Source organism: Poeciliopsis prolifica, unplaced genomic scaffold (assembly GCF_027474105.1).
Source record: "Poeciliopsis prolifica strain line A6 unplaced genomic scaffold, Auburn_PproV2 SCAFFOLD098, whole genome shotgun sequence".
NCBI classification, from domain to species: domain Eukaryota; kingdom Metazoa; phylum Chordata; class Actinopteri; order Cyprinodontiformes; family Poeciliidae; genus Poeciliopsis; species Poeciliopsis prolifica.
Window position 1 is genome coordinate 975,756 of NW_026562473.1, and position 23,542 is coordinate 999,297.

General features: G+C 41.8%; 1 pseudogene; it reads right to left on the bottom strand.

Moving 5' to 3' along the window:
• Positions 1-18,800: 18,800 nt before the first annotated feature.
• LOC129353864 (uncharacterized) lies at positions 18,801-22,994 on the bottom strand (annotated as a pseudogene).
• Between the last annotated feature and the right edge of the window lie 548 nt (positions 22,995-23,542).

The following is a 23,542-nucleotide window of genomic DNA, read 5'->3' on the forward strand; positions in this document are numbered from 1 at the left end:
CCTCTGAAACAGCAGAACATTACTCAGCACCTCCTTAACATGATGCTAATACCAGCAATTGAACATTATATTTGTCAGAAAGGATGAGGTTTTCCACCTTTAAAAAAATTATGATTATATTTTCCAATTATAATTAACCCTAGTTATCTATGTTTCTATATGACCTATGATAACAGGTATCATAGTTAACTATAATAAACTAAAAATGAATCATTTTATGTTAAAAATGGTTAAATGATTTGAAATTATTCATTTTATCATGACCAACCTTAAACCATGTCCTACCAACATTACCGCCGGAGTCTATCAAGGTCAAAAGGAACAAACACTGTCGTCAGTCAGTTTCAGATGACTGACTGCACCTGAATATAAGCCTCACCCCAACTTAAAAAAAATACATGTATAGGCCACATTTGTCTATGAGCTACAATGTGACATTAGAAAATTTATACAGATGTTTAACTTTAAATGAAATATCAGTTGCATAAAAATATGTGCTATAATTGTTTTTTGCTAACAGTGTCTGTAACATGACTGCTTTAAAAAAGGAAAGGGGGCGTGCTGTAGTGGCGTAGGGGATAAGGTGACCCGTGTTTGGAGGCCACAAGTCCTCAATGCGGCCATCACAGGTTCTACTCCCAGAAAAACAACATTTGCCACATCTCTTCCGCCTCTCCTTTCTCTCCTTTCTGTCAAACTACTTTCATATAAGGACCTCTAGAGCCCACAAAATCTCCCTGGAGGGGGAGAAAAAAAGGAAAAGTCCTTGATCTTCCTGCACGCTAAAAGCACTAAAGTTTCTTCTTTCGTGTTGTAAACACATCATGCATTTACAACACAAAACTGAATAAGTGTGTCAAGAAGCTTCAGACACTTTTTCAGACTTTCTTTCATTGTCACATCTTGAGGCAAATTTGTTTGAGCTTGTTTGCAAGCTCAAATTTGTTTGAGCTTAACAGTCCAACATTTCGAAAAGTGTTGGCAAAAAGCCACCGTGCAATGTTTGCACCGTGTGAAAAAAGTAGCTGCTTATAGTTTGGAAATTTTGGTATTTAACTGCATTAATATTGTGTTTTAGATTGTTTTTGTTTATACTTTTGACTTTGTGAATTTACCTGTCTTTTGACAGAGGTAAATTTCTAATTACCTCTGGAGATCGGCACCACAAGCTCCTCTGTTTTTCTTTTTAGTGATTAAAAGAAGTGATGTGAAAGAAAAATGATTTTAATAATCAAGATGAATTTATTCTAGGATGATTGTAATGCTAGAAACCAATCAAGAGCGGGCTGATTTTGTGTTATTCTTCTACTAATTAGTTACAGTAAAAAAAAGCATAATCTTTATGTTGAATCTTCTTACCTGTGGTTGTATCTAAGAGATTTCTCTTGCATTAATTTGACCTTTGTCACATCCCTGAAAATTCCTCCACCTTCGTTTTACTTAGTGCTGAAATTGAGATGCTCAATTTTATGTCAGACTTCATGAACAGCTTGACGCTGCCTAAGCAAGTAATTTGTTCTCTTATTCACCATCTTTCTGTTCATCCCTCTCTTACTTCTCGCACAGGTTCTGTGTCCCCTGCATCCTCTCTTGTCTGCATGAGAGAAAAAAAAACACTATGGCAACAGTGAAGTCCCTTTATGGGACTGATGTAGCCAATTGAGAGCCCAGTTAGAAGGTCTTTGTACAAAAAACTCTTTTTTGCCAGGCAACAGGCAGCTTCACAAAGTCCTGGAAAGCATTAACTACATCCAGTCTTGTGAAAATGTAACATATTCTTATCTGACACAAGTAAAACAAAAACTTACTGGATGAAGATATTCCACAAAGCTGTACTTTCCATAAGTGAACATTTTACCATCTTGACTGCTGGGCTGCAGTCATTACAGTAAAGACCAGCGTAAATGTCACCAGTGAGAATACCACTGCACACTGGAGCCATAACTGAGGTTCATTTATGTACTTTGGAAGAAATTGAACTGATCTAACAAAACAAGTTTAATCAGGAATGACTCACTGAGTTACTCTGTCAAGATGGGCTCAAAATGTTAAAAAAAACAACAACACAGATCTAAAAGATTAAATTAATGTTTGGTCATTTTATTTCATTCTTTTTATACTTAAAAACAATTGTCTTTTTTAACATTTGATTTACCATTAAAACATTCTAATGGATAATTTGCATTATTTAGAAAATGTATCAAATGTAATACTTACCCCTTTAGAAAGAAGTGGATTCTCTTAAGAACGATTTGGCTTGATGATACATACATGGCAGACTTTCTGATTTAAAACAATACAATTGTCTATAAATTTATATATACATGGCTTGAACATGCTGCTCTAAAAGCTGATTTGTGGACGCACAGGACACACATGTGTTGTTTATATAGGTTCTGATGACATAGTGTGGTACACTCCTCATTTACTTCCTCGATTCCTTTTTGTTATGGCTTTTGTCAAAATCTACTGTTAGTTATCAGTAGCACAGCTGGTAGGTGTTTAGTGTGACACAGAAAAGGAAGCTGACACCATTGTTTCTCCCTACATCCAGAGGGTGGCGCAGGTTGCTACAATCAATAGTAGCCACACAGGAACACCCACTAGAAGGAAACTAACGCACCCCGCACAACATTTTCATTCTATTGGCTGAGAGGTTGCCAGGCGACTGTGCCATTTCACCAAATGCCCCCGAGTCAGACACACATAGATACCCAAAATATTGGGGGAACGGTCCAAACATTGAACGGTAATGAAACGGTAAAGGAACTGTAATGGAATGGTATCTGAACGGAACAGTATCTGATGGGGAAATGCGAATCCATGTGCCTTCAATTGGAATACATGTGCACTTAGTTTCGATGTGTACCATTAATGCAAGGGTGGGCAACTCCAGGCCTTGAGAGCCGGTCTCCTGCAACTTTTAAATGTGTTTCTACTTCAACATACCTGAGTCAAATAATGAGGTCATTAGCAGAACTCTGGAAAACTTGAATGCACTTTGTAGGTGACTCAGCTATTTGGTTCAGCTGTGTTGGACCAGGGAGACATCCAAGAGTTGCAGGACACCGGCCCACGAGGAACAGGATTGCCCACCCCTGCATTACTGTAAACAAAGATTGTAATTAGAATATCTTCATTAAATGTGTTAGCAGAAATGGAACAGAAATTCCAGTTTTTGTTGAGTCATTGTCATGTAAACAGGGCCTTCATATGAGTGTGAGAAGTTTTGAGTAGAATCATTAAAGTTTTGAGTTGAAAGACAAAATTCTGCTTTCAAAATAAAAATGAAAGCAAAAGTATAAAACGTTTTCAGAGCAAAAGACATGAAATCCTGCGTTTAAACTGAAAATGTGTGCTCTTTGATTATGGCAGAAAAACTAACCCATACAATAGACACATTAACAAAACACATTAGTTTTCCTTCACAAACTCTCAGGTTTTGAATGAGCATGAGGAAGAGGTGTGTGTCAGTGTCACTGCATGCGTGCGTGTGTGTGTGTGTGTCTTCTTTGAGCTGGAACCAAGGTATAATAACATGGACTGTGTGCAAGCCAATAAAACTGTGTCCAGTGAGGGACACTACCTGCATGTTTACACAAACAATGGCGGGCGTAGCTAAGGGCAGCAAATCAGAACACCTCCATCTTTATCATCAGCTCTATCACAGAGGCGGAAGCAGCAGTATCCAAACACTGATGGACATTCAGTCTTGTCGGTGTAATATTAGAGTTACAACAGTAATCATGGGACATAAGCTGTGACCCTTACAGCTGCCATTCCAACTGTTTATTCTGTTGTTAAGATGCGGTAATGTGATTTTCCCTGCAGTCTCTGAATGGTCCATGACCACATCCAAACTGATGCTGATCACACCTGTGGATTTGATGAGCTGCTGCTAAGTCGGGCTGCATGGTCAGCGTCATATTCAGCAATTAGCCAGACCCAAAAGGCAAATAAAGAAAATAAACAAACTTTGTAGCGTTTTCTTTCAAACAAACCGTGTAAGCTTAAAAATGTTGCTGCATGCAAATAATGTAGCTAAACAATGACTAGTTAATCCATGCCAGTATATCATATCAAAGCAGTTAATAAGACGAGTAATGTTGTTACCTATGTGACATTGTTTTATGCCAGGAATAAAGTCAGTCCTCTCTAATTTTCATACACTGTTGTTTTTCTCATATTTAAAAGACAACATGAACAACAATAGAAACAATAGAAACGTGGAAAAGAGACATTAGAGCAGAGGCAGCAGCATGGCCATGACCCAGGCTGTGAAAAAAACATGTGCTGCTTTCTGTACAGGATTTTTACTCATATTTTAGGATTATTGTCATTCACTTTTCAAAATATCTTCTGAATATATCAAAGGTAGCATATCAAAGGGTATATGTAGTTTATGTATATAATATTGTTCATTAATTGGTTATTGAACTTGATTAATTTTGCACATCTCTGCTGTCACTAAAATGCCATTGAGTTTCGTGTTGAGTCACTTTCTATGTTTGTGCCATTAAATGCAATTCTGGGGCTTATTACCTCGTTATGCTATCACTTCCATTGCACTATGTGTGTTCAGTATAAGAATAATGCTTTGCTGAACAGTTCACAGTCAGAGTTTCCATTTGGCAACTTAATGATCCAGGCACATATACTGAAGATGTCCAAGAGCAGTTATTTGAGTTTGGCAGCAAAAACTTTAGACTTCGTAAGTATATGGTTTAAAGAAGTAAAATCAATCCCCTGCTGCTGCACTGTGGCTGATAGTGATTATGTGCTTGTAGCAGAGCACAAGGGTGTGAGGAATGCTTTGGGTTCCTCAGTGAGGAGCCAAGAGATTTTATCAAGAAAAGAAATGGATGGATTTGTGTCAATAATACTAAAATGTACTTGTTGATTATTTAAAGACAATTTAAGTTAATTTATTGTTTCATTTTCTCTAAAGCAATAAAACTCCTGATAGCATAATAGAATTTTTCATTCTATGCATTTTAACGGTAAGTGTCTGGAGCACATGACATCAATAAATATCAGCTGAGAGGAAGGAGAGACAGAAACACAAGATGTATTTGGGGAGGAAGTGATTTATTGGCTATATTACCTCACTGCCACACTGTATATATGTCACACTTCATGTCTGTTTGAGGCTTTTGCTCTAACTTCAGCTCTCCATTTCTTTTCTACTTCTTACTGTAACCAGTACTTCATGTAAACAAACTTCTTATCTAACCAGCCAGAGATTCAATGTACCTATGTCCCACATAATATTATTGAAGCTCTTATTGTGCATGCTACATTGGTGAACCACAAATTATTGTTACTGCACTGGACCAAATCAGGAGGAAGCAGAAATTATGTTTCACCTTCATAATGCTAGAGCTCAGATTTATAAATATGTAAAAAATTTGGTAGTTTCAGATTTTGGACTCTGCATTGAGTTCTGCAGACTATCAGATGGGCTTCTTTTCTGTCTGTTTTGAATGTTTTGATCTTTTCACACATGTTGGATCGTTGCACAGTTGGGAAAATGTGTGTTAAAGTTTTATAGAGTGTGTGATGTAGGAGGACGGTGGTCCACAGGAGGGCTGCTTATAACGTTTGTCAAAATCCAAAGGGAGAATAAAATAAGACGTTGGTACTAAAGGCTTCAGATGATACAGTCAGGAAGTAAAAGAAAAGACCAACATATGGTCAGTTTTTTTTTCTCTATTTCCATGGAACTAAACAAACATTAGAACTCTGTACACCAATGTATGTTCCAAAAAGATTTTGTTGTGAAATAAACCAAAAAAATAAATAAATAAAATACACTGGGGTCCAGTTTATTTTTGGTCAAATCCATCAGTAATTTCTGAGGAACTAATTTGTTGTAATATGGAAAATCTTGGTAGGCCAAGATTTTCCATATTGGTTTTACTATGTTCATGTGTCTTGTGTGTGGATTTATTCAATAAATCAAATTTCCATAAACTGTTGCTTTTCTCGTATTCAATAATTTCTCAATCATTTTTGTAAATAATTTCAAATCCGTCTGAAGAGATAGTTATTCCTTAAATCAGATGATGTAGAGCATGAAAGCTCTCCATCAAGTTGTAAAATATTACTTTCAATCTTCTTAAATCACTCTTGCCAGCTGTTTTTGCATGGGGACTTTATGATTTGATTGAGGCTGAGAAAGTCTTTCAATAATTCCAAAATTAGGCAATATTATATTCCTTGAGTTTGATTAAGTTCTATAAACTTGTCAATTTTCTTGTACATAAATTTACTAAACTCTGCATCAGAGGTCATCTATCGTTCATAATGGGTGATGTCAGTGTTGCTAATGTTGGTTCATGGCCCAATAATGCTATCACCTGATATTCACATTTGCTGACTAATGGCAGCAAGATGCTAGCTCGGTCCAATTTGACATCTGGACATTGATTGTCAATAACTTCAGCAATATTCAATATCTTTTTCTTTGCTGATAAATGGCTTCACAAACTCATTCAGTTTGTTTATTAAACCATCACAGACAGAGATTGATGGTATTTTCTACAAAAGAGGGAGACTGCTTTAGATGAGTTCAGAAATGATTGTGTCAGTGTGCAGAGTTAGTGTGTGTGTGAGTGTTTAATTCATTGGCAGACACTGGACAGTTGGTTAATGCAGCCTTCTCATGTGGCTTAGCATAAATTTGATGACTGACTACACTGACTTTGTCATAGATTAAACAGAGAAGCTCCACACAGCTGTAGTTTTACTGAAGTGGAACAGCTGGGACCCCAAGAGAGGCACTGAGCTCTACTGATAAAAGACTATTTTTCACACTCTGGGATTTTTATTTAACATTTACAAAGACGGGGTCACAGTTCAATATGTACAGGGGCGCAGACGCCTTCGCCTGAAACATGAAAGCATTTTTCCTTGACTTAGTCAGGTATCATATTCTACTCTCCAAAATGATTCCTGAATTTCTTTAGTGTCTGAAAGATTAAAGCAAACAAGTTATAATAACATGAATGAACAGTCTCACTGAATACAGTGAAGGCCAAAACTGTGAAGTTGTGAAAGACTCTAATTAGATTGGTTGCTACTGCACTTAACAAGGCCTGGTTGTGTTATGGCCTCGGCTAATATAAGCCTTTAAAATGTATGACATGTTTTTATTGGCTTTTCATTTTAACACAAACATAGAAAAACTAAAAAATTCTCACACTAATTTATTTCAAACATGTTATTAAAACAGTGAGAATAATTAAGAAAATGTGAGTGATATTATGAAAAGCTCTGTTTGTTTTTGCAATCAATGAAGCTCAACATGCCACCCAGCGCTCCCTCAGCTTATACACAATTACAGCTAAGCAATGTCTTCTTTCACACTAAAAGTTGGTGTACTAACAAATTTAGAAAGTTGTGGCACACACAAAAAAATTAGTAACACTTTATTTGTCAGGGTGTCCATAAGACTGACCTGACACTGTCATAAACATCACATAACACCTATTATGAAGATGAAGGAGTGTTTATGAGCGATTGCCACTGTTGTGATTAAGTATCATTCATACACTTATGATGCAAAATTCACAATTTTAATGGACTTTTAATAGAAGTTTTTATCCAACGTTGCATTGAAAGTGTCATTATTTACCAAATGACACTTCATGACAGCAGTCATAAACATTCATAAAAACTTCTTCATCTTCATGATGGGTTTTATGTCAGTCGTATGCACACCTTGTCAAATAAAATCTTACTAAAAATTTAGATGTATAAAACCGTGTGCAGGCGTGTGGCTGCACAGCTTTCCTTTATAAAGCCCAATCTGCGTGAAATAGAGCACAACTGCTGGTCCGCTCTGTCAGCACCAATAAATACATATCTACATTAGCATACTTGGAAGGCTACCACCAAGCGTCCCGATAACCATGAAAAGGGTCCCTGCTTGTAGTAATTTAAGTATTTGTTATTGTAATACTTTATATTTCTTATTTAAAAGGTGCCCTTCAAGGATTACAAGGTCACCTCAAAACAAAAAGAAACAATCATTTTAAAGAAAATAAGAAAGAGAGTGTTGAATAAGTGGACATGCTTGTTGAACAGCAGAGATGTGATTTAAAGACAGACAGCATGTGGTGAGTGGGAAATGTGGATATTTATTCCACATGGAGTAATCACTTGTTGTACTTGGCCAACATGCCACTATGCCATCAATAAGCACTTTTATAAGTTCCACATTTACTCAACAGATTCACTCTCTATTCATAAAGACACATTCACACCTGGAGTGGCATGACTGGACTGAGGGACGTCTGTCAGCATCTCCAGCCGCACCTTTAACAGCCAGCTCCTTATTTCAAGCTCGGGCTTTTTCTGAGCAGAGATCCAAGATTATCACTCCAAGCAGATCAATGTGATCTCTGAACACACACTCCCTCTGAATCCTTCCAATGGCGATGTTCTCCAGCAGACCCAAAGCTGACATTGTTCGACTATTTCCACAGCTATTTTTGTACACATTAAAAATTTGCAAACCTGACCTTTCTGGAGTTAATCTGACCCGGCAGATAACAGGCATTTCCTGTGCTTCAGTGCACAAAACGATACAGTTACTTTAATAAATAATTTAGTCTTTACATTTGAGTGAGGTTTTTGTATCATTTTATTGTCATTTCATTTATTTATTTAAAGAAATAAATAAGTAAAATGACAATGTGGCAGTGAGAGTAATTTTACCATCAACTCCACATTGACATTGTGTTTTTGTGATTTTGATGAACAGCAGTAAAGTCTAGAGATTCTAAATGCTTCATGGAAAAGTCTGTGGAATCAGAAAGGTTTTTTTTTATCATTTCTAAAGTGGAACAAAACATTAAACGTTAATATTCAAATAGTATTATTTGAATAATAATACTACTATTAGTATTATTATGCTTATAATAATATTAATATTATTAGCATAATAATATTATACACCCATTTCTGTTTCATCAAAGAAATACTTGACAGATTCTGATTTAAATTGCAGTATATTGACTGTAATGGATCGGACAGCACACAGCATTGTGCTGTTGTTGCTCAGTGGAATCCTACAGAGGTAGAAGCCACACCCATTTGGTTCTGTTGTACCAGCAGACTGTCCTGAAAGCAAACAGCTGGTGATCTCTACAGATTTACTCCAAAGGGAACAACTGACTAATCTCTACATTGTCTCACAATCACTCCTAGGTGATCTGATCGCTTTCTGCTAATATTAAACATACGTGTGTGAAGACAGTATAAATGGGCTAAGGACAGCTTGACTCAGATCACCTTCAGAGGTCATTAAAGACAACATTAAGTAGCATTCACTGAATCTCCTGAATAAGTTAATTCATTCCATAAACAGCATTTCTAATGTGTAGTTCAGCCCCGAGCTCACTGAAATGATTAAAACAATAAAATCAGATGTCAAGTTTTTCCACATGCATTTTTATGGCTTTTGTTCAATGCAGTCAAATTGAGTTTATTTATATAATGATTTAGCAAGCAAATTAACAAAACAAAGAAATTAGAGCTCCTGACAAATATAAAGACAGACCAATTCAATAAGTTATATTGAAAATATTGTAAATTGTAATAACTTTATCACCAAGTAAAACACAATATAAAGAGGTTTTAACACATTGATTTCACTTAATTGTGACAATTTTCTGCCAAGAGCTAAAGAAAACATTTAAAATGACATCAGATCCCAGTTCCAACACTCTGAGCTGACTCCACATCCATACTGACTTCTCTCCAGAAGCTGCAGTCAATGTTCCACTAAAGACTGTTGCTGTTAGCTCTGCTTCCTTTTTTATCAGCTCCCTTTGTCTTGTTGCGACCTTGTGATGATACTAGTGACTCCACTGAATAACTTTAATAAGTATCCATGGATGGTGGTGACCGTTACTACTTACACAAATAGAGCGCTGTTTTGTGCTGTCTACATTCTTCACCTCCATGTTGGACACAACGGGATCAGAAACCTTTCAAACAGAAGTCTGATTGTTGGTCACATTTAATTATTAACATGACAGAAAAAAAATCTGACTTATTATTATGATTAACCTTAAACGATAAAACCGAATCACTTTTTCCTCCTGCAGGCAACACACTCAGACACGCACACACATAAAAACTTTTAGCAACCATGAAGTCTCATAAACTCCTCTGAAAACTGCTCTGAATTAGATAAAAAAAAAAAAAAACAATATAACTGTTAGAAGGAAGCAAACAATTTCTAAAAGAATGTCAAACTGAAGCTCAGACCTGTGCAGTTGAAAGCACCAATCATGGATAAGCTCCCAGGTTTTCAGTCCATGTTGGCTGGCAGTTCCTGCCTCTGTACTGCCATTGGCTTCTTATCTGTTGGAAACAGTCTGATTACTCTGCGGGCCTTAAGGGGGACATGACCTTTCCTCCACCTTCCTCACATACTCACACAGATCTCATTAGAGGAATTCAGGAAGTCACCTGGAGCAGAATAGTGAGAAACTGAGCAGCCACTGCTCCCTCTATTTTCTGTGTTGTGCTGTGTTTGCAAGGGAAATTAGTCAACAAAGTGTATTAGATCAGTCAGATAATCTGATGATGGAAAATGAATCTCTGGTTACAAGGAATCTTAACTATACAAGAGAAAGTCATGCAGATGTAGTTTGCTGTAATTGATGGCTTTCTGCCAATCAGGGCAAAATGTGGTATACCTAGGTGCTTGTAACTGTCCTCTATGTCTGCTATTGTTCCTTCTGGGAGTGAGACCCCTTCTGTGTGGATGACCTTCCCCCTCTTTGTGACCAGCCGACCACACTTCTCTAGTCTGAATGACATCCCGATGTCCGTGCTGTAGATCCTGGTGGTGTGGATCAGTGAGTCCATGTCACGCTCACACTTGGCATACAGCTTGATGTCATCCATGTAGAGAAGGTGACTGATGTTGGCCCCATTTTTGAGTCGGTATCCGTAACCAATCTTGCTGATAATTTGGCTGAGGGGGTTCAGGCCTATGCAGAACAGTAGCGGGGACAGAGCATCTCCTTGGTATATGCCACATTTGATGGACACTTGTGCAAGTGGTTTGCAGTTGGCTTCAAGGGTGGTTTTCCACAGCCTCATCGAGTTTGCAATGAAGGCTCTCGGAGTCCTGTTGACGTTATACATCTCTAAGCATTCAATGATCCAATATGCGGCATTGAGTCATAGGCTTTCTTGTAATCAATCCAAGCCATGCACAGGTTGGTGTGTCGGGTTTTGCAGTCTCTGGCAACTGTGTGGTCTACGAGGAGTTGGTGTTTGGCTCCTCTGCTATTCACACCGATACCTTTCTGTGCCGTGCTCATGTGTTTATCCATATATATATATATATATATATATATATATATATATATATATATATATATATATATAATTTTTTTTTTTGGTGGGGGTGATGATAGACATGGGAATAAAGGGCTTGGAAAAACCAAATAGCAAGAAGTTTACTTCCTACTTCCTTTAAATTCACAGAAGAGATTTACAAGAACTGTTGGTTTAAATAAAAATACAAATAAAAGCACAGAGATAACTTATATATAATCAACATAGATATATACCTGATTAATTGATAAACTATTAGAAACGTTTCCAATAATTTCCAATTATATTGTTCAGTCTCAGCTTCGGGACGATCTAATCAGTTTCTGCTTTTTAACCAGGAAGTCAGGTTTGTAATGCAAAACTGCATTTGCTAAAGTCCAACATGTCTAAAAAATGCTGCATAAAAAAATTTCATTTATCAAACTTTTTTGACATAGTCATCAATATTCAAGGGGACATCAGTTCTAAAAGATGAGATGTTTTTATTCATCCTCACATAATCCCAGGAGGTGTAAATCCCAAACCCCCCAACAACCCACCAACCCTTGATCCAGTGAGTCCCTGTAGATTACAAAGCACCTCCAGGGTGATATGTAGGTGTGTGTTGTTTGGGGTATTTTGGGACAATTAATATTCTGCTCTAGTTTTCAAGAACTGAAAAAGATGCTGATTGAGAAAACTTCCCCATGTTTTTTACCCCTTCATCTCAAAATCCCCATTCTGTTCCTTCCCCTCTCTGCTGCTATCCGTTTCCTCAGCACCTTCATAAATGAACGGTTTCTCTTTCAAGCAGTGTAAAACGACAAGCTGTAAGAGTCTGGCAAATTTTAGTCATAACTGTGCTGTGATCCCTGATTTAATTTTAAGTCACTTAAACTCATGATGCATGATGGATAGATTTCACCAACAGAATGCAAATTCATTTATGAATTCTCTCAACAAAAGATAAATATTCACTTAATGTTCACACTGGTAACATTTGACCAGACAAGATTTATTCAGCTCAATGCCAAGTCCAAACTGTAACAGCATCCATGCCAGACAAATTATGTTTAACTATTATATATTAAACAGTAATAGTTCATCTTTTTTATTCAAAAAATAAAACAAACAAGGGTTTAAATAAAACTTTTAAATACAGAACTAAAAATATAGCATTTTCAGATACAAACACACAATCAGCATTCAATGATCTATTTTAACTTCAATTAGAGCAATGAAGTGGGGCCCTCAGCTCTCATTTATAGCTAAGTCTGATCCGGGTCCATGTAATTAGGTTCTACTGGTGGGCAGCAGCAGCGGCAGGAGCAGCAGCCGCAGCAGCGGCTGCAGCGGCGGCAGCAGCAGCTTCCTTACTGCAGCCTGTCAGAGTCATGATGTACTTGAAGTGTATGCCTGTGGGAGATGGAGGCGGCTGTGGTTCAGTCTTGGTGTATTTGATAGGTGAGGGATGGAGGGAAAAGGGCACAGGGACCCCAGGAGAGAAGCCAAGAAAAAAAAAGGAGGGAGGAAGATGAAAAACATCAAACGATAGAAACCAAAGCTCAGAAAGAAGGTAATGGAAACCTTTGAACAGAGATGCTGTGGGCCCTTGAAAGGTTTGGGTCTCTTCAGAGTCCTCAGTGACACCAACATTGGGATGTCATTCAACATCATGCACACAAACACAGCAGCAGCACAGCAAACAAACAGGCTTTTAGACACATGAAAGGACAGAGTGCTGACAGCTAGAAAAACTGAAGGAGGAATCAGTGGATGAAAGAAGAACGCAGTGTGTGGATTAAAACCATTCAGCTCTAAAGCTCATTCTCATCACTGTGTTGGTGCACAATGCACAGATCAAGGGAGGTCAAGAAAAGCAGATACACAGAGCTCAATGCAGGATTCTCTACACACATCAACATATTTTGTTTTATCCTTAATTTTAAACAGATAATATAGAAAGTTTCCAAATTGGGTCATTCTGGACATTGGGGTTAAAATGGAGGGCCTGTAGAACCCACATGTTGTCTGTTCTGTGGTGGAAGTCAAGAGTTCATGAAGAAACCAAGTTCAAATCAAAGTGGTAAATTTGTACCTTGCATCTTTAAAATGTACATTCTCACTGACAAATCAAAATAATAATAATAAATAAAAATAAACCATTCTATTTTACCACAATAGTGGTAATAAAAAAATCTATATCACTAATTTATTGTTGTCAGATAAATTCACAAAATCAGGGTTTGGAAATCAGCTGACAGAAACATCAAACAATTTGGATTGAATCGTCTTTCATCTTTTGTTAACTTTTGCTGTTAGCTGTCAGGTTTGTGTCTTTATTATGTGTAACTGTTTGACCCCCCTGGAAACTGGATGGAAAGGAGCACAAGAAGGAATCAATTGATTCTCAATTGAACTCAGTCATTTGAAAATAAAGAAGAAAAACTGAGACTTGAATTGGAAAAAAATTACTTGAAAAGAAACATCCTCAACCACACAGTACTTATTATCTGAGGGGACATTTGGGGTCAGTTGAGTTCAACAGCACAGAGCAGATTTGTCGAACACACTTCCAAGAATGTGATTTAGTGAGTAAACCTTTCTTTTTTACACTGCAATTCCCTGAGATGTTGTTTGTTTTGCCAGCAGTGTTTTTGGAGTATTCTGGTTTCTGCTTCCTGTGAAGCAGTGAATTTGATTATTTAGATGTTTTTTCTAAGATTATGTTGGGTGTGCATAATTTAGAATGTTATTTTTGGTTTATATTTATATGTGTAAGTATATCTTAAAGCTTTGGCTGATACTTTCAAATCGAGAGGAGTATTTATAAATCAGATAATCAGGCAGGTGTATCATGTTAAAAAGTAAATTTGAACAAAGTCACGTACGTCTCCCTTCAATTGACAATAATTGTTTCGGAAAATGTGCACATTCTTATTAAGGCCAGAAAGGAGAGACGTATCCCATGAGTGCGTTATGATCGCTCCCCCTCTGCTCGTGATATACGTGATACAGCGTCCTTGTAGTGCTGCTTATGTCGGCAAAACGTAAAATGATGAACAAGAAAGTATCAAAGTGTTAGACCTCAGCAGAATAAAGCTGATCAGGTAACTGTCTGTTTTAATCAACTACAACAGGACATGACCTCCCTTTGCTTTTGTGGGTTAAAACACAATTTCCTGCCTGTATTTGGATAGTTGTTCACTACAGGCTCTAACCTCATATGCTTGATAAAGTTCAGAAGCCATAAAATTCATAATAACAGTTCAGCAGAAAGTAAGAGCTCCTTTAATTATTCATTTGATCTCTAAAAGGACAAGAAAAGTATCATAAAAAACTTTTTGGGGGGATGAAACTTGTTAATTTTTCACTATTTAAAGCTTATATTTGATATAAATGTCCTTATGTCTTCAAGTGTAACACCGGGGAAGAACCCGGATTGTGCCAGAGGACGTGGACTTGTAGCCAACTGGTAGATTTCTCATATTATGTTAGATAACCCAGGGCAAGGGTGCCCAAAGTTGGTCCTTGATGTCCGGCATTTGCACGTTTTAGTTCTCTCCCTGGTGGTACCAACAATCTTTTTAGATGTCCCAATGCTCTGTGCTGCTTAACAGGGAGCGGCCATGTTCCTGGGCCATCAGACATTCAGCAGATTGTGTTCCTGTCTGAAACACAATCTGTGTTTCAGACAGGAAACACAGATTGTGGGGTCACACTTTTGCTAACTGTAGCTTTAAGTCCAATGGGAAAGTTGTGCAACCTGAGAAACTGACCCCTGAGAGGACGTGAGTCTGCAGTGCATCTGAAAGAGTCTGATGCTGAGGAGTTGCTTGTCGATCCGGTGGCCTGAGGATTGAACTATACACCTGCTCTCCTGCTGTAGATAAGATAGAATCACTGGAAGCTCCACAGGCCTCAACCAGCATGGCTGTATTAATGTAACATTTCCAGCACCTTACACTCACCATTACTAATTAATCCAAATCATGTTCCACTGCGCTGAAACGCTTGGGAGCCTTACCCCCATCAACCCCAACCCAAAGCTGTCCTTAATGTGGAGAGAAGAGGTAGCCCTGGCCCTCTCCTGAATAAAACATCCTAATAATTCAACATAAGCATTTAGCTAATGCATTATTCACAAGAGTGAAATCACTGCAGAGGGCAATGGAAGAAGGATGTTGACAGTGTGTCTGCGGTGTGTGTGCATGTGTGTGTCTGATTTATTTATCAGAGCTTGTGAGCAGCATGGAGCAGCACTTTCAAAGAAGCAGTACGTAATCTTTGCTGGTGACTCCAGAAAGTAAGAGTCCACATGTTTTTCCTTTTTTTCTTGAAAAGTTTCCAGAGTTGCCACGGCAGCCATGAAGCAGGTATGATGCCAAAGCACTGTTAGGATCAGCTCACAATGCACTTAAAAAACTTCATACCTTTTTATAGCTTGACCATTCAAGTGATGTACCAGGCTGAGATTCTGTTAATTCAATTGACTCGATAAATGTTTTGGTTGAATTCAAAACAAACTCAGCTTCATCAGAGAAGCTGAGTTTAATATTGTAAGCAATTGCTTTGATCCTCCTAATTGAGCAATTTTTGGGAGAGATTGTGTATAATTATTAGAGGTGGGACTCAATTAAAACTTTAATCATGTTAACTGCAGGAACTGTAATTATTCAATCACCATTAATCCCAGTTTAGTCAAAAATATTAAATCAACAAATTAAGCAACATTTTAAATTCCAAAACTCTTTGGCTGCTATATTATTTAATAAATAGACACATGAACTCATCCCTTCCTAAAACAATAAAGTAATTTAAAAAAAACATTTTTTTACTAAATAACTTTTGGCACAGAAAGATTTTGCCGATTGTTTTTGGATGGTGACAGTGGTTCTTATTTTCAAATCTCTTATTCAGATGATTTTACCATCAGATTAGATCAAAGTCTTATTACATCCATTCATATTTCCACTGTTTGAGGAATTCCTGATTATCTATGGAACTACTTTAGAAATGTGGACTGTAGTTGCTGACCTTAGCGATGGGGACGTCTGTGCTGCAGCTACAAGTTTATCACGGAGATGCTATTTTAGTTTTGAACAACTTAATGTGTCTCAGATTTACAGACGTACAAGAAACAAGTCAATACAAAGGTTACTGGTGGAACTTTTGCATGTAAAAAAAAAATATAAATTTTTGTTGACATTGTAATTTGTGTAATTAGTTAATTGAAATTTAATTTTCTAAATGTCTAAACTACTTAAAACCCAGTTAGTTATAAAATGTCAGAGCAGCCGGTGTTCTATTCCAATCCAACCTTATCCAAACACATGGTATTCTGACCAAACTGAAGTTTCTTTTTCAGTCAGGCATGTTTGTTTGTTTCTCTGATGACATGGTCGGGTCACAAATTCACAAACACCATCTGGCCATGACCACCCCTCTCGGGATCTCAGCAGACATCTCCTGCTCTTCCCAGCCACAGAAACCTAACTACTTTTCCATCAAGCCACTCGCGCATGCGTCCCATCTCGCTGTCCTAATGTCTCTGCCTTAACCCTGTCCCAGCTCCATCAGACCGGGCTGTTATCAACATGTTTTTGTCAGAGTGGTCCTTCGCTTTGAATCCCAGCAGAGCTTTGCTAGGAAAAAAGGCTTTAAGAGTCCTGTTTGGTCCATCTGTCACCCTTTTTTTAACTACAGTAGCCTTGTAGTTGTGAATATGTGTAACATGTTGGAATATGTCGAACCGTCACAAGGGATTTTGCATGTGTCCGACATGTAAAATTTATGGGCTCAGGCTTTTTCATTCTGTGTTTTGTATCTGACATTAGAGCAGTTTTGAGCAGAATTAAAAACAGAAATAATTCTGAAAAACATGTAAAACAAACATAAATTTGATCATTTTCTTTAGTTTTAAGAAATGTGAAAATATAACTAGCTCAGTGGATGTCACTTCTTACCTACTCTAAAACGATCTAACAATTATTTTTGTATTTACTGTTTATTTTCCACTTCTGTTTTTCTGCTGTGATTTTTAAGCATTTAAAAACTGAAAAACATAACGAAAGTTACTACTGTAACTACGGTTGTATGAATCCTGGATGACCGCCAGAGGCAGTGCTTCAGCACTGAATGATCATTCTTGCGCATGCGCAGGTCGAGTACTAATGACAACAAAGTCACCTGTGACCTGCCGGGGACCCACGTGCCGGGTGTCATGTGACTCTATATAGTCACATGACTCCCGGCATTCAATCCCTCCATCTTCTCGCGAAGAGCAAGAATTCCGAGGGACCAAGCACTCTGGCAGTCATCCAGGATTCATAGAACCGTAGTTAAAGTAGTAACTTTCATTCTATTTCATCCCTACTGACCGCCAGAGGCAGTGCTTCAAGCACTGGATGACTCATAACAACAAGGTCACGAGGAATTGGCAACATCCAAGGGATAACCACCACACTACCCACCTCAATGTGATGTAGGGGTATGCTGCTCCAGAATTCCTTGAAGGGGATGGGGCGCAGCCACATTCACCCTGTAAAACCGAGTAAAGGTACTAGGCGACTTCCAGGAGGCTGCACGGCATATAACGTCCAACGGCACCCCAGTCATGGCTGCAAACGAGGTCGACATTCCCCTTGTAGAGTGGCACCTCACACCTGCCGGCAGCCTCTGGTCCTGCAAGGCATAAGCCTTGGAGATCAAATCCACCACCCAGTGTGCAAGACGTTGTTTAGAAAGCGCTTGACCCCTCCGTGAGCCAGCGTAGCAAACAAAAAGGCTATCTGTCTTTCGGAAGGATGCCGTGGCATCGATATATGCCTCAAGGGCCCGAACAGGGCACAGTGGCTCAGAGGAGCCCCCGGTGCGAAACCGAGCAAGATGGAGCGCCTGGGTACTGCCTGCCGCCTGTGACACCTTAGGAACAAATGTTACATCCGGCCACAGTGTAACACCTGAGCCATCCGAATTCTACCGGCAACAGGGCTCAGCAATCGAGAGAGCCTGTAATTCCCCCACACGCTTTGCGGAAACCATCGCTAAAAGGAACGCCGTCTTCATTGAGAGCCATTTGAGGTCCACAGATGCCAAGGGCTCAAATGGGTGGGACCGAAGAGCATCAAGCACCAGGGAAAGGTCCCATGCCGGTGCCACAGGACGATTGGGTGGGTGCAAACGTCGAGCACCTCTCAAAAATAGCACAACGTCCTTGTTCCGGCCCACTGAACAACCATTCAGACCGGCATGCCAGCAGGAAATGGCAGCCACGTACACTTTCAAGGTAGATGGAGACCTTCCCCGATCCAGTAATTCCTGCAGGAAGGTCAGTATGTCAGAGACCGAACACTGCACCGGATCTTGCCCCTTTTCATGGCACCAGGTTGCAAAGGTCGCCCACTTGTTGGCATAGACAGTTCGTGTGGATGGCGCCCATGCATTAGCCATTGTACGTCCTACCGACCCAGTGTATCTGGAGAAAGTGGATCCCGGCCTTGCAGGGGCCAAATCCAGAGTTGGAGCTGGTCCGGTTTGGGGTGCAAAATCCGACCCCCCATCTGGGAAAGAAGATCCCTCCTGGAGGGGAGACGCATTAATGAGCCCGAGCTGAGCTCGCGAAGGAGAGGAAACCAAGTCCTCGCTGGCCAGAAGGGGGCCACCAGCAGAACCCTGTGCCCTTCCTGACAAATCCTCAGGAGAGTCTGGAAAAGTAGGCTGAACGGTGGAAAGGCATAAAGGAGGGTCCGGGGCCAGTCGTGTGCCAGCGCATCGTGGCCCAGAGGACCGCTGTCGTCCAAGGAGAACCAAAGGGGACAGTGAAATGCGTCCCTCAAGGCAAACAGGTCCACGTCCGCCCTGCCGAAGGTTGCAAAGGAACTCCAAATGAACTCCACCACCTCTCGGTGAAGTTTCCATTCGCCTGGAAATGGCTTCTGGCGGGATAGAAAATCGGCCGACACGTTCTGTGGCCCGGGGATGTAGGCTGCCCTGAGGCTGGCCAAGCATGGGGTTGCCTAGATCAGGAGCTGCTGAGTCAAGTAAAACAGTTTCCTGGACCTGGTCCCCCCCTGGTGATTGATGTGAAAAACCACCGAGGTGTTGTCTGACCTCACCAGCACATGCTTCCCCCGCAAGCCTGGAAGAAAGCTCCGGAGAGCCAAAAACACAGCCTGCAACTCCAGGAAGTTGATGTGTTCCCGGCTCTGCCGCTGGGACCATGTTCCCTGTGCCATTTGACCCTGCCATGTTGCACCCCAGCCCGTGGAGGATGCATCCGTGAACACAACTTCTCGACGACACGGGAGGGAACCGAGCGGGACCCCTTGTGTCATAAACACCCTACCCTCCACTGGGCCAGAGACTGAAGACACTGAGGGCCCACCCGAAGTCTCCTGCGACGATGAGCGTACCTTGTGGAGTCCAGATTCAAAGTGTTCAACCACATCTGGAGGGGACGTAATGACAGCAGCCCCAAGGGCACCACGGCGGATGCCGCCGTAAGCATGCCCAGGAGTCGAAGATACCGCACAAGAGGCGGTGCCATACCCCGCCTGAACTCTGGGAGCATGCCCAATATACTGTTCACCCGTTGAGGTGACGGGCAAGCAGTCATTGAGATGGAACTTATCGCCATTCCCAGGAAGATGGTCCCCTGGGAGGGAGTCAAACTGCTCTTCTCTATGTTCACCTGCAAGCCCAAACATTCCACATGATGGAGCACTAACCGAGTGTCCCGGATCGCCTGGTCCCGTGATGCGGAACAAACGAGCCAGTCGTCCAGGTACGGGAATATCCTCAATCCTCGTCTCTGCAGAGAAGAGAGGGCCGCTGCGATACATCGGGTGAACACCCTGGGGGACAGTGAAAGTCCAAAGGGGAGGACCCTGAACTGGAAGTGTCTCCCCTGAAAGGCAAAACGAAGAAACCACCAATGGGGCGGGGTAATGGGAACATGAAAATAAGCATCCCTGAGATCTATGGAAGTGAACCAATCGCCCGGGGATATTGCTTTCAACACCTCCTTGGTGGTCAGCATATGAAAGGGCATTACCTTCAAGTACACATTCAGGGCCCTGAGGTCCAAGACCGGACGTAGACCCCCAGTCTTCTTGGGAACCAGAAAATACATGGAATAAAAGCCCCCTGGATCCAGCAGGGGGTCCACAGGCACTATAGCACCCTTGTCCAGCAGTGTGCAGATTTCCTGGTTCAGTGCCTGTGCTTTCACCGGGTCGCAGATCACAGTCATCCTGACCCGGCCAGGGATGGGTGGCCGGCGGCGGAATTGAAGGCGGTACCCCTGGGACAGGGTGGACAACACCCACATGTCCGGTGTGTGGGCAGCCCAGAAGTCGAGCTGTCCCGGGGTAAAACAACCGACCGCCGGCCCTAGGGCATCACCTGCGGGCTCCCCGGCCCTTCGACGGCCTGACTGCGCGGCTCGAAAGGGGTGAGATGCCCTGGCCCCAGCTCGGTCTTGAGCCCGGTTCCTCTGATCCGGAGCAGGTTGTTGGACCGATCTCTGACCCGGCACCAGACCCTGGGACTCAATGAAGGAAGGAGGTGGGTGCGAGGACCTCCGTGAAGGACCCGCAGCAGCCCAAGTGCCAACCCGTAGGCGATCACGTCTGTGAAGCCCTGCCAGCTGCTGCCGTGTTCGAGAGGCCTGGGCTGTTCGATCCAAGGCATCCAGTGCCGCAGACCCGAAAAGTTCCCCAGGAACCACAGGCAGAGTCTGGAGGGTCCTCCTACAAGGCTCAGTTAGTGGTGACTGCGCCAACCAGACCTGGCGGCGAGCGTGAACCAGCATGGAGAGTGTGCGCCCGAGCTCCCTCGTCATGAGAGCAAAGGCCTGCAGGGATGCATCAATCAGGCCTTGCGTGGCGTGGTCCAATGGAACAGATTCCAATGAGGAAGACAGGGCCAGCAGAAGATGGGAGAGTGAATTCCCAATCCGGCCCATGCGGGCCCCAGGGTCATAGGCCTTGCAGAGAAGGCCTATGACCCTTCTCTGCAAGGTAATACGGCACTGAGGCCGTGGACAACGAGCATTGGGCCGCAAAGCCTCATCAGTGGGGATAATTAGAGAGGCAATGCCCGGTTCCACCGCAGGCATCTGCCCCAAGCCAACCTTGGGCGCCTCCTGCATAGACGCCAGAACCCTGCCATCCGTCGTCAGACGTGACAGTGCCTTGGTATCAGACCAGCAAGCATGTAGTTCCCTAATATACTCCTCTGAGGGAGGAACCACAAAGGCAGCCTCAGATCTACCACGCCTAAAGAAGGCGCTGGAAGCTGCAGGTTGGGTCTGAGGAACACTAATCTGTAAACGGGCAAGAGCCACTCGAATAGCGGCAGTCACAGACTCCCCTGGGAGGCAACGGAGTCAGACTCTGAGGCCCCAGACTCCAACCCTGGAGGTTCATCACAGAAAAGGGTGCCCGAGGCCGCCACCGAAATAGCATCATCATCATTAACCGATGCCTCATCCTGCTCTGGAGGGAGAGTTGCGCCGTGCTCACCATCAGCTCTAAAGGACCGGAGGAGGGCCTTCATGCGGGTTAGCTCTGTAGAGAGGTGATCCACCTTCGTAGACAACCTCCCTGCATCGGTTCGTCTTGCTCGCTTCGCAGGTACCGAAGTCGTAGTCTTTACCGTAGGGCGTTTGCCCATCGCCTGTCCCAGCGGCAGCGAACCATGTGGCACAGCGCCCAAGCAGTCAGTAGGCCGCTCCAGCGCCGCCAACCGATCCAGCCTGACCGAGCGGGGCATGATGCAACAGTTGGGGCAAGCGTCATCTGATAGCGCCTCCCGGAGATGTTCCACACCGAGACAGGAGGGACACAAGTCATGCCCGTTGTTGGGCTGAAGGGGAGCCAGACAGGTCAAGCAGCATAAATTATCTAGCATCATATTGCTGAAAGGCGTAATCCGTCCACCACCAACGAGAAGTCAACACAAGCAGAAAACGCCACTGGCGACCCCGTTGTAGGAAAACCTACGTGGAGGCTAAGAACTCAGCGCGAGCAGAAACGCCACTGGCGAGTCAGAATACAGACTGAAAATCAACTCAACGCGAGCAGAAACGCTACAGGTGAGTCAGAATACAAACTGAAAATCAACTCAACGCGAGCAGAAACGCTACAGGTGAGTTAGAATACAAACTGAAAATCAACTCAACGCGAGCAGAAACGCTACAGGTGAGTTAGAATACAAACTGAAAATCAAACTGAAAATCAACTCAACGCGAGCAGAAACGCTACAGGTGAGTCAGACTGAGTCAAAGAGCCACAACGATTAACGTGGCAAATCAAAGCGAACAGCAAACTACTGCTGAGAGAAAAATCAAAACACTTACCAGTCGTCACAGCGGCGACCGCAGATCTGGTAAAGGAGTAACGCAGCTTGTGCAGCCCCTGGAGGGCGAGACTTACGCCCGCAGCTCCGACCAAATTCGGTCACGGGGCTACTAGCAACAAGCAGCTAGACAACAGTGGTAACACAGAAGCAACTCGCTTCACACGACCACACACCTGCGCGCGAGAAGAACAAAGGGATTGAATGCCGGGTGTCATGTGACTATATAGAGTCACGTGGGTCCCCGGCAGGTCACAGGTGACTTTGTTGTCATTAGTACTCGACCTGCGCATGCGCAAGAATGATCATTCAGTGCTTGAAGCACTGCCTCTGGCGGTCAGTAGGGATGAAATAGAATGTTTGTTACTGGTTTTCTGTAATTGTTTACTGTATGGCAGAAATCATCTTCCTGGAACATTTTCCATATTTGACTATTTTTTTTTTTTTTTTAAAGGTGAAATATTTGAAGCCCATCCATCATTTTTACATTTCACACCCCTTATTGGTGGGCATGAGTACATAGCAGAGGCAACTAAAATAAATCAAGAAAAAATGTTTTCTGAATGTCATTTCTGACATGGACACTGATTAAATGCATCTTGCTGACAGAAAGCTGACAGTGCATTGAAGAGCTATGGACAGAACATTTTGGAATGCATCTGGTTAAGATTCCAAATTTTGACTGTTGTGGCAAAACTAATATGCATGCAGCTCTCCTCTGCTCCACTCTGGCAGTGCTGGAAGTGATCCAAGAAGATTTGCTCTTGACTCATCTTCTGGTTTCAACAAGCGACCAAATGGTCTTAGTGCAAAGATCAGTATTACTGCAGCCGATGTCACG